Source organism: Macrobrachium nipponense, chromosome 12, assembly GCF_015104395.2.
Source record: "Macrobrachium nipponense isolate FS-2020 chromosome 12, ASM1510439v2, whole genome shotgun sequence".
NCBI lineage: Eukaryota > Metazoa > Arthropoda > Malacostraca > Decapoda > Palaemonidae > Macrobrachium > Macrobrachium nipponense.
The window spans coordinates 26,420,907-26,432,809 of NC_087205.1; positions in this window are offsets into that span (position 1 = coordinate 26,420,907).

Consider the following 11,903-nt stretch of genomic DNA (forward strand, 5'->3'; position numbering starts at 1 on the left):
TCGTTAGCTCGTTAATGGACCAGGTGATGAAGAAAGAGGGCAGTTAACTCCAACTAGGTGATTTCCTCTCCCCTATCAATCCTGACTGCAATTCTGTTGGATCTCCGCAATGTTTGTTGCAACGTTGCAGGAAGTCCTTCATCCGAGGGCGTAGATTGGGCACCGTAACCAGATTATACACGGACTATTAACACTTTATATTATTGTGGACCCTTTAGAACAATAAAAAAATGTTTATTCCGAATGTGTTATCAGTAATAGTGCTCGATACATAGTAAAGAGTCTCATAATCTCATTGCATCTATAAGTATGATCTATGAAGTAACCGCAAAGGCTAGTTATTAAGGAATAGATTTAGCCACGTCACTGACACGTAACACACTGACAGACAGAGAAAATCGTTACGTAGTAAGATTATTTTCCAGTCAAACCAGTACACTCACTGCGTCGCCCGGAGACTAAAAGATAAAAATAATAGGTTAAACTCGTTGTATGGCGTCGTTTTTTTATACGTGGTAGTCCTCGGTAACTTATCTGAAGATTGTCAAACAGTAGAAGCTTGAGGAGAAAGTCGTGTTGTCAAATACTTTTTTTTATCGAAGCCAGAGCAATTAACTATCAAATTGGATTACGTATTCAAGATTATTCTTAAGGAGGTCGTATTTATCATGTAGCCTCATTTATATATATTTATCATGTAGCCTCATATATATATATATATATATATATATATATATATATATATATATATATATATATATATATATATATATATATATGTATATATTTGTGTGTACTACGTATACATGTGTGTGTGTATGTATGCACGTAGGATGTCTAGAAACTTAAACATAAAAAATATACTACCTTCCTCGAATTTGTGGTTTTCCACATACACTCGCGCATGGGCATACAAACACACACACAAACATACACACACTCTCTCTCAAACACACACACACACACGCACGCACACACACACACACACACACACATATATATATATATGTCAAATTAACGTAATTTATTGATTGTTTATTTTCTTAAATCAGCCTTGTAACTTAGTTTTAAGTGTTCTCTTATATTTAGTTCAGCAGCTGTATTGTTTTTACGTTAACGTAACGTTCAGTGTTTTTGCTCAGTGATTCCTCCTCTTGTTGTGAATTACCTAACTATCGTGTTAACGATTGTTTTTATTTTGTTTTCGAGTTGGAATGGAACTGTAGTGCTGTGAGTGGAGGCCGGCCGAAAATAGTTCGGGCCTGTATAAGCTTCTGGACGTACGCTCTTTTGTTGGCAGCCTTCCGGAGATTTATCTCACGCCTTTTTGGAGGAATACTCCGACGGACCTCCCTTGGAAGTGGTTTTGTGTAGATGTGCTGAGCCATCTACGGCGTATGTACATCGTTGGAGTTCGATCACGGCTGTGATTTCGCAGGTGTTAGTCACTTGCGACGCCCCTGTACTCCTGTTTCCCGCCTGAGGATTTGGCGGAAGACGAGGTCGTTCGCTGTCCCGCCACGTAGGAGGCGTTACGCCAACCACTGTCCGGTGTTGTCCATCTCCAGCTGCTGGTCCGGGAGAGCTTAGGGCTCGTGAGGAGGCACGTAGGGAGGCAATTGCCAGGTAAGAGGAGATTATCCTGTGTTGTCCCTCGGGATCGAACTCTACCCCTGTATCCACCTGGACAATTCGTGAGCTCCCCTGTTTAGCTGCCGGGAGGTAGAAGCAACCTCGTGAACTCCTGTGCACTTCGTTGTACTCGAGGATCTGCGTAATCAAACATTAATCATATTTGTATAAAATAAATAAATAATATATATAATATATAGATATATAATATATATATATATGCATGTTATATTGAGTGGTCGGTATTTGGTATTTTTGCCCCTCGAAATGTTTATTTGAATTAGTTTTAAGTTTAGAATTGCCACGGTTAGGTAGGAGATTTAAGGTTTTCCTAACTTCATTTTCTCTGGTCTTCCTTCTTTCTTATATTTTGTAGGCTAGTGGTTTTATTATTGGGCCCGTGTTATTATTATTTGAGCCTTTGGTATATTATATTCTTTACTTTGTTAGGGTTAGCTTTCAGTATTAGGAGTCCTTGTGAGCTGTTATTTGCTCCTTGTATTTTGTATATTTAATGTTAAGTTTCCTCACAAGGCTTATTTAGTGTTAAGTGTATTTTGTAATTAAATATTGTTAATTTTGTTCTGGTGTTTGTGTCCACATTCCTCATACCCTGTGTACTTTCTTACTGCCTACGATCCCTGTGATTATTGAAATATAAAGAACCTGTATTACGGCCAAAGGGGTCGTAACAATTTGGCGACCGTGACAGGATCGTACGCAGGTGTGCACAGAGTTTGGGTTTGTGGAGCAACTCTGGGATAGGTTGCAATATTTAATTTGGTTTTGTTGCTTGCCTTACTTTCCCCCCTTGTAGGTAATTCACTATGGAAGACTTTGTTTTTGACCCAGCCGAATTTTTGGGCTCTGCTGACTGCTTAAAATATCTTGCCATATTAAGTAAAGAGCATTTGAGGAGTTGTGCTCGTTGGTTAACTATTTCTTTTAGACCCACGGACACTAAGGCTCAGTTGTTGTTGTCTGTTAAGGCGATGGTGGCTCGTGGTATAGCTGAGGGTGAGGATTTGGCTAGGGATATGATTAGTGGAACTTCTGGAGAAGATAATTCTGTTGATGAAGAGGTCAGTGTTAATCCTGGGCTGTCACTATTTGAGGACCACCCTCGTACTGGTGTTATGTATAATGGTCCAGCTAATTTAACAGTAAAAAAAAACTAAAGTTTCTAATAACCCTTGTAGAGGTACAGCCAGAGCCAGTACAGTCTGTGGTGAATCCTGAAAATGAGGACCTTAGTATAATTTGTAAAGAATAGAATTATTGAAGGTACAATTCGAAGAGAATGAGAGGGCGAGGCGCCATGAGTTGGAAATGGCTAGAATTAACTTAGACTTGGCTAGGTTGCGAGCTAACCCTGACTTTAACAGTACTCCCACCGGTCCTTCCGATAGGTTTAACATGAGTGCGGCATTGAAGTTGGTGCCCGTGTTTGATGAGGGTAATGTGCCGGAGTTCTTTAAGGCTTTTGAGCGTCGGGTGGCCACTAGGTTGTCTTGGCCCACTGAGATGTGGACTGTACTAATTCAATGCAGGTTAGTAGGCAAGGCCATTCGCCAATATAATGCTTTGGAAGAGAGTGTAGCCAGAGATTATAGAAGGTTAAGGTAAAGCGTTGATTCTCAAGGCATATGACTTGGTCCCTGAGGCTTATCGCCTGAAATTCCGAACTTCTATGAAGCCCAATACTATGTCTTATGTAGAGTATGCCCGTCTTAAGGAGGAGCAGTTTGATGACTGGGACTGGGGGTAAAGAGTCGTCAGGTGGTCTCCTTCTCCTCCTTGAGGGAGCTGATGCTACTTGAGGAATTTTAAAAAAACATGTAGTAAGGAACTTAGAATTCACCTGGAGGAGGTTAAAAGCGTTGTAACTTAAGTAAAGCCGCTCAGATAGCTGATGAATATATTTTAACACACCGTGTAGGTAACAGTAGTTTTGGCCCATCAGTCTTTAAATCCCAGCCTGCCAGGCCGAACAATGATTGGAGATCCAATAACCCCTTTAGAATAAAGGTTGAAGCTAGCCAGGGAAATAACACGAGTGGAAGGAACACTCGGGTGTTTTCCAAGAGTAACCAAAATTCTAATAATGTTGGTAGAGATAGGGAACTTGTTTTTGGTGTCACGAGCAGGGGCAACTTCAAGCTCGGTGTCCTGCCCGGAGAGGTATTCTCCAGCGGAACGGAAGGGGAGGTAACAACGTCCCCGTATCTTTGATAGCCAATGCCCCTACTACCCCTAATACTGAAGTTGAGTGTTCCCCAGGAACTGAAGGAAGGGTTAGGTGAGCGGTAGTGGAGGTGAAATAAATCAATCGCCTACTAGCTCTCCTTTGTGACTTTTTGACAAATATATTTGGCCTGGCAGTTTGGTTGTTGATAGTAAAGTTGTCAGAGTGAACTTCTTAAGGGACACTGGGTCTGCTCGATCATTGGTGTTGTCAAAGGTTTTGAAGGATGTTGGTGAGTTTTCTGGAAATTATGTGGTACTGGGTTGGGCTCCCTGATACAGTGGTTTCTGTGCCTTTGGTGGAGGTAGAGGCATTCTTCCCAGGGTATCACAAGGTGACAGAATTGGCAGTGGTAGAAAAGCTCCCCATCACTGTATTGACGGCATTTTGGGAAATGATATGTTGGATGCCCTGCCCGAGGTTATGAATTATTCCCATAGTGTCCGTAACTGCAAGTCCTGTGGCAATTACCACTCGAGCTTCTGCAAAGGCTGTTGCCGCCTTACAGGATGAGGATAATTTAAACTTTAGTAGTTTAGAGGTAGAGGTAGAGAGACCCGGGTCTGTAGGTAGTAGTAGTAGTAGTAGTTTTATGAATAAAATATTTAATCCTGATTGTGATCGTGTAAGCTTTATTGAAGCTCAGAAGGCTGAATTCAATTATGAATTAGGAGGTACGGATGATTTAACAAAACCAAGGTTCTGTGTGATTAGAGGTTTGTTGTGTAGAGTTAGTAGTCCTGTGGATCACGGCTTGAACCAAACCTCTCTGGGATAGAACAGATTGTGGTACCTTCAAAATATCAGAATGATGTCCTTAGTTTAGCTCATGAGGATCCTTTTCGGGCCATTTTGGAGTTTGCAAAAACACATAGTAAGATTGGCAAAATATTTTTGGTGGTGGCCAGGATTGAAATCCTCAGTGAAGAAATTTGTAGGAAGTTGTGAAACATGTCAAGTAATGGGTAAACCTAATAAACCTATTCCTAAAGCCCCTTTGCATCCAATTCCTGCAATTGGGGATCCTTTTGCCGAGTTGGTTGTTGATGTGGTTGGGCCTTTGCCCCGAACTAAATCGGGATTTACTTATCTTTTGACTATAATGGACAGAGCGTCTAGGTTTCCTGAAGCTTTTCCTATGAAGAAAATTACATCCAAAGTAGTGTTTGAAAAGCTAATAGACTTTTTTTCCAGGTATGGGTTGCCTCGTAAAATTCAAACAGATTGTGGCACTAATTTCACGAGCAAGGTATTTAAAGGTAAATGTGCTGAACTGGCCATTCAGCACATTACCAGTGTACCTTACCACCCAGAGAGTCAGGGCGTAGTGGAAAGGTTCCACCAAACCCTTAAGTCTATTCTAAAAAAGTACTGTTATGAGCAAGGCGAGGATTGGGATAAAGGTCTTCCCTTTGCTCTCTTTGCTATACGTAATCATCCCAATTCTTCCACAGGTGTAGCTCCATTTGAGTTTATTTTTGGACACAAGGTACGTGGTCCTCTAGAAATTTTCCATGAGTTGCTAGAGGTTAGTCATAAGAAAGTATTGAATGTGGGTGAGTTCGTTGAGGACCTGAGAAGTAGATTATCAGCTGCCTGGAAATTTGCCAGGATAATTTGGTGTTGTCTCAGGCCTCAATGAAGGAAAATTATGATAAGAAGAGTAAGGGGCACGTTCGTTTGAGCCTGGTGAGCTTGTTTTGCTTTTGAGTACAGACTCTGACAATTTTCTGGAACCTAGGTATAAGGGGCCTTGGAAGGTACTTCGGAAATTGTCTGATGTCAATTATGAAGTGGAAGCTCCTGGGACCAAACGTAAGTGTCGGATATTCCACATTAATAGATTGAAATCCTACACAGTTGGTAGACTTGACCCCCTAGCTATAGTATATGAGCCAGTGTCTCTAGTGTTAGAACCCCCACGTTAGAAGAACCAGCGACTTGTTTTGTCAGGTATCTTCAGATGCTCTTACAGTTATATGCAAAATTTGGAAACTTTAGAAAAGGGTTTGGAGCATCTGGAGGGTATTCAGAAGGATGACATGATAAAATTAATATCTTCTTTTTCAGACTTATTTCAGGCCTCTCCAGGTAGAACGACCTTGCTCCAACACGATGTTGATGTGGGCAGTGCTTCCCCAGTCAAACAAAGTCCTTATCGACTAAATCCAGAAAAACGTGATATTGTCGAGAAGGAGATAAAGTATATGTTGGAGCATGATTTTAATTAGACCTTCGGTAAGTCCTTGGAGCTCACCTATTGTACTTGTTAAGAAAGCTGACGGGCAGTTTCGCATGTGTGTGGACTACCGCAAGGTCAATGCTAATACAAAGAATGACTCTTTCCCTTTGCCTCGTATCGAGGACTGTCTTGATCGGATAGGACCTGCTAAGTTTATAACTAAATTGGATCTTTTAAAGGGGTATTGGCAGGTTCCCCTATCAGATCGAGCTCGTGAGATTTCCGCTTTTGTTACGCCCTTTGGGATGAAAAATGCAGCGTGTACCTTCCAGCGGTTGATGAACCGAGTTATATGTGGTCTGGAGGGTACAGAAATTTATATAGATGATTTGGTTATTCACAGCAATGACTGGCGGACTCATTTGGTGAGGTTAAAGAAGGTATTTGAGGCCTTGAGAGCCGCTGGTCTTGTTGTAAATTTGAGTAAATGTGATTTGGTAAAGCCAAGTTGTGTTTATCTAGGTCATGAGGTTGGTTTGGGTCGGTTATCCTTTCCTAAACAAGCTAACCTCGAGGCTCTATTAAATTTGCAAAGGCCGCGCAATGTTAGGGAGGTCCGGAGAATTTTAGGTATGTTGGGTTATTATAGGCGATTCATCCGGAACTTCTCTGACATTGCTCAGCCCCCTTACTCAACTATTGCAAGGGAAGGACAAAAAGTTTGTATTGGTCTTCCTCAATTGTGAGGATAATCTTTTTTAAAACTGAAAACTGTCTTTGATGTCTAACCCCATTCTAATGTCTCCTGACTTTCAGAAAAAACCGTTTAAAATTATTGTGGCTGTAGATGCCAGTGATGTGGGTATAGGTGGAGTACTTTTTCAAGACATGAAGATGGTGAAGTGCGTCCAGTATCCTACTTTAGTCGATAAGTTGCTGATGCTGAGAGAAGGTATTCTACCATCGAGAGGAGGCACTAGCTTTAATTCGTACCTTGGTTCATTTCAAACCATATGTTACTAATTTTTCCTTTCCCGTAGAAATTTGGACGGACCATAACCCTTTGGTGTTCATCGAAAGAATGAAGGTTTCTAACCAGAGGATTCTGCGTTGGGCTCTTCACTGTCAGGAGTTTCCTTTAAGTATTAAGCATGTTAAGGGTGTTAATAACTGTATTCTGATGCCCTTTCTAGGATGTAAGTCTGGTTATTTCTCTTCTCACCTCGCCCTTCTCATTTCTCCTTCGGGGTTTGTATTGAAAATTATATTTAAGGTAGTCAATTTTAAATCATGTTTAAATAATGATGTATGGATTCGGGCTTTGTCTTAAGTCTGTTTTCATTATGTTCCGAGTTTTGCTTCACCTTATTGTTTTTCCCTTGCAGGATATTTTAGATTAAGTTCTATTTTTTTTTTTTTCTTCCCTTGCAGGATGTTTTGGATTAAGTTGTCTATATGGTTATCTTCTAGTATGTAATATGATTGTGGGTACTAAAAAAATTTATTCTATTTGAATAATTTTTTTTTTGAGGGGGAGGAAGGTGTCAAATTAAACGTAATTTATTGATTGTTTATTTTCTTAAATCAGCCTTGTAACTTAGTTTTAAGTGTTCTCTTATATTTAGTTCAGCAGCTGTATTGTTTTTACGTTAACGTAACGTTCAGTGTTTTGCTCAGTGATTCCTCCTCTGTTGTGAATTACCTAACTATCGTGTTAACGATTGTTTTTATTTTGTTTTCGAGTTGGAATGGAACCGTAGTGCTGTGAGTGGAGGCCGGCCGAAAATAGTTCGGGCCTGTATAAGCTTCTGGACGTACGCTCTTTGTTGGCAGCCTTCCGGAGATTTATCTCACGCCTTTTTGGAGGAATACTCCGACGGACCTCCCTTGGAAGTGGTTTTGCGTATTATGTGCTGAGCCATCTTACGGCGGTATGTACATCGTTTGGAGTTTGATCACGGCTGTGATTTCGCAGGTGTTAGTCACTTGCGACGCCCCTGTACTCCTGTCCCGCCGCCTGAGGATTTGGCGGAAGACGTGGTCGTCGCTGTCCGCCACGTAGGAGGCGTTACGCCAACCACTGTCCGGTGTTGTCCATCTCCAGCTGCTGGTCCGGAGAGCTTAGGGCTCGTGAGGAGGCCACGTAGGAGGCAAATTGCCAGGTAAGAGGAGATTATCCTGTGTTGTCCCTCGGGATCGAACTCTACCCTGTATCCACCTGGACAATTCGTGAGCTCCCCTGTTTAGCTGCCGGGAGGTAGAAGCAACCTCCGTGAACTCCTGTGCACTTCGTTGTACTCGAGATCTGCGTAATCAACATTAATCATATTTGTATATATATATATATATGCATGTTATATTGAGTGGTCGGTATTTGGTATTTTTGCCCCTCGAAAGTGTTTATTTGAATTAGTTTTAAGTTTAGAATTGCCACGGTTAGGTAGGAGATTTAGGTTTTCCTAACTTCATTTTCTCTGGTCTTCCTTCTTTCTTATATTTGTAGGCTAGTGGTTTTATTATTGGGCCCGTGTTATTATTATTTGAGCCTTTGGCATATTATATTCTTTACTTTGTTAGGGTTAGCTTTCAGTATTAGGAGTCCTTGTGAGCTGTTATTTGCTCCTTGTATTTTGTATATTTAATGTTAAGTTTCCTCACAAGGCTTATTTAGTGTTAAGTGTATTTTGTAATTAAATATTCTTGTTAATTTTGTTCTGGTGTTTGTGTCCACATTCCCTCATACCCTGTGTACTTTCTTACTGCCTACGATCCCTGTGATTATTGAAACTTATAAGAACCTGTATTTACGGTGCCAAAGGGTCGTAACAATATATATTATATATATATATATAATATATATATATATATATAATATATTATATAATATATTTACACATCAGCAATTAAAAAAAATCTTTTCCAGATACAAAAAAAACAAAAAAATAAAAAAAAAAAGATAGTGCTCAGTAGTGTCGGCAAAAAAATAAAAAGATCAATAATTATGTGAATGATAAATTAATCTTAACACTTTTCTTCAGTTGGTCTGGGGTTTCTCATTTCAAAATTTTGGGGTGGAATCGTCTACGTGGAATATCTCCCCCCCCCCCCTCCACCCCTGTCATTAACAGACAGTGTGTGTTCGGATAGTTTGGACCATGGTTCAAATGTTTCATGGTTTGCTGATGACATGGCTCCTGAGGAAGAAACATGAGATGCTGCAAGATAAACCTTAGGGACGGGTGTTCCCGGAATTCTTCCGTTTCACCTTCTGGGAAATTTCTTCATTAATTAATATGTCTCATAAAGGAAAACGAATACCCTGCAGCAGATGTCCTTGGCATGACCTATTAAAGAGGCCTTCCTAAAGTCTATGAGATGATCTCTCTCGCCTTTGTTTGTTATTTTATGATTTACCAGGGGTTATATGATCATTTTTCATTATCAAAGAAAGCCCACTTACTTGGTATAGGACTCCCACAATGCCAAGAAGTATTGAGAAGGGTGTTAAAATATTAGTTGTACGGTTTACGAATTTTTGTGAGATAATATTTACCCGATGCCAGCTTTGTGTTACGAATATTTGTCAGCTAACATATATACTCCAATCCAGCTTTGTGTTATGAATTTTCGTCAGATAATATATACCCAATGCCAGCTTTTTGTTACGAATTTTTGTCTGATTATATATACCCAATGCTAGCTTTGTGTTACGAATTTTTTTCAGATTATATATACCCAATGCTAGCTTTGTGTTACGAATTTTTGTCAGGTTATATATACCCAAAGCCAGCTTTGTGTTACGAATTTTTGTCTGATTATATATACCCAATGCTAGCTTTGTGTTACGAATTTTTGTCAGATTATATATACCCAATGCCAGCTTTGTGTTACGAATTTTTGTCTGATTATATATACCCAATGCTAGCTTGGTGTTACGAATTTTTTGTCAGATTATATAGACCCAATGCTAGCTTTGTGTTACGAATTTTTGTCTGATTATATATACCCAATGCCAGCTTTGTGTTACGAAGTTTTGTCAGATTATATATACCCAATGCCAGCTTTGTGTTACGAATTTTTGTCTGATTATATATACCCAATGCCAGCTTTGTGTTACGAATTTTTGTCTGATTATATATACCCAATGCCAGCTTTGTGTTACGAATTTTTGTCTGATTATATATACCCAAAGCCAGCTTTGTGTTACGAAGTTTTGTCAGGTAATATGTACCCAATGCTAGCTTTGTGTTACGAATTTTTGACAGATTATATATACCCAAAGCCAACTTTGTGTTACGAATTTTTATCAGGTAATATATACCCGTTGCCAGCTTTGTGTTACGAAGTTTTTTCAGATAATATATACTCAAAGCCAGTTTTGTGTTACGAAGTTTTTTCAGATAATATATGCTCAAAGCCAGTTTTGTGTTACGAATTTTTGTCAGGTTATAATATATAACCAAAGCCAGCTTTTTGAAAATGATGATAATAGAATATTCATAAATGGTTCGAAGTTTAGGTGGCTCATAAGTCAGTGAGTGTGCATCTTACAACATCGTCTCGAGATGTCAAAATCGTTTCCACTTACAATTAACGGGCTTGAAATAAATGGCCACACTGAAGCAGTTTTTTCTTCTCCAATAAAAATGGCCCATCCATTTCAGAAAAGCTCTGGAGAAAAAAAAGAAGTGACCTCCAAACGGTAATAGCGCAGTTAGAAACGTTGTTTACCTATACCTGGATTTTTTTTTCAGGTTCTTGTAGTAGCCAAGATCTTATAACTAATTCAGTTAGTCCTAGGGAAGCAGATCACAATCTTTCACAGTTGAAATAAGCGATTCTCCTCTCTACGCTCCCTTAATTTTAGGGAATCCTCAGAAACTGGCTACTGAAATGAACATTCCTCTTGTCCCTAGAGAATGAATTGCCTTATGAATTATTTCTCAGCCCCTTCTGGACTCGAGCGTCGTTCGTGTTGCTTACTCTTTTTCTTTACATTCGCTAGCTTACTCATTCTGTAATTTTTTTGTAGAGTATACGCTTTATCACCCCCCCCCCCACCCCCACCCCCTTTCGGGTACCTACTGACACTTTGAAGAAGTCAGCTTCCCTTTTTACAACAATTTATTTTTGGGATGGGTGGGCCTATTCCATGCATGACTACAAGGTAGGTAATTCACTGCTTATTTTTATTACTGAAAACGATTGGTCATGTAAAAAAAGGTAGAAGAGTAATTGATATCACAAGAAAAGATACAATAGAACAATCACCTGTAAAAGGTGAAAAAAATAGCATTTTGCTACTATAATGAGAGAGAGAGAGAGAGAGAGAGAGAGAGAATTAATTTCATAACTGGCTTGAAATTATACAGATGAAAGACAGACAAAGGGAGAGGAAAAAAGGCTGGGAGAGAGAGAGAGAGAGAGAGAGAGAGAGAGAGAGAGCTCAGGAATAAACGGTCCATCCGTCCTCAAAAATAAAATTGATCTAGTATCGGCCTTTCAATAATATATAAAAGAATTTAAACTTGTGCGAGGAAAGTATTAAAAAAAGGTAAATACCAATATGACATGCATATAAATATACAGGAAACAAATACCCGCCCCTACCCCACCCCTTGGGAGGCGCCTGGGGCCAAAGAGATCCTCGTGAAACTTCCAGTATCTCTTCTAAAGTTGTTTGTCATGATTACGTATTTCATCATTATCTAATGGTGACTGGAGAGGATGAGTTAAGCTTTAATCCTCAAGGAAAAAAATAATTCGGGCCAATTCACGAAGAGCGCCAAGTTAGAACATGGTGGCCTCTTGTTTTTATTCGCTTTTAGTCTAAGTCTAAAGGCC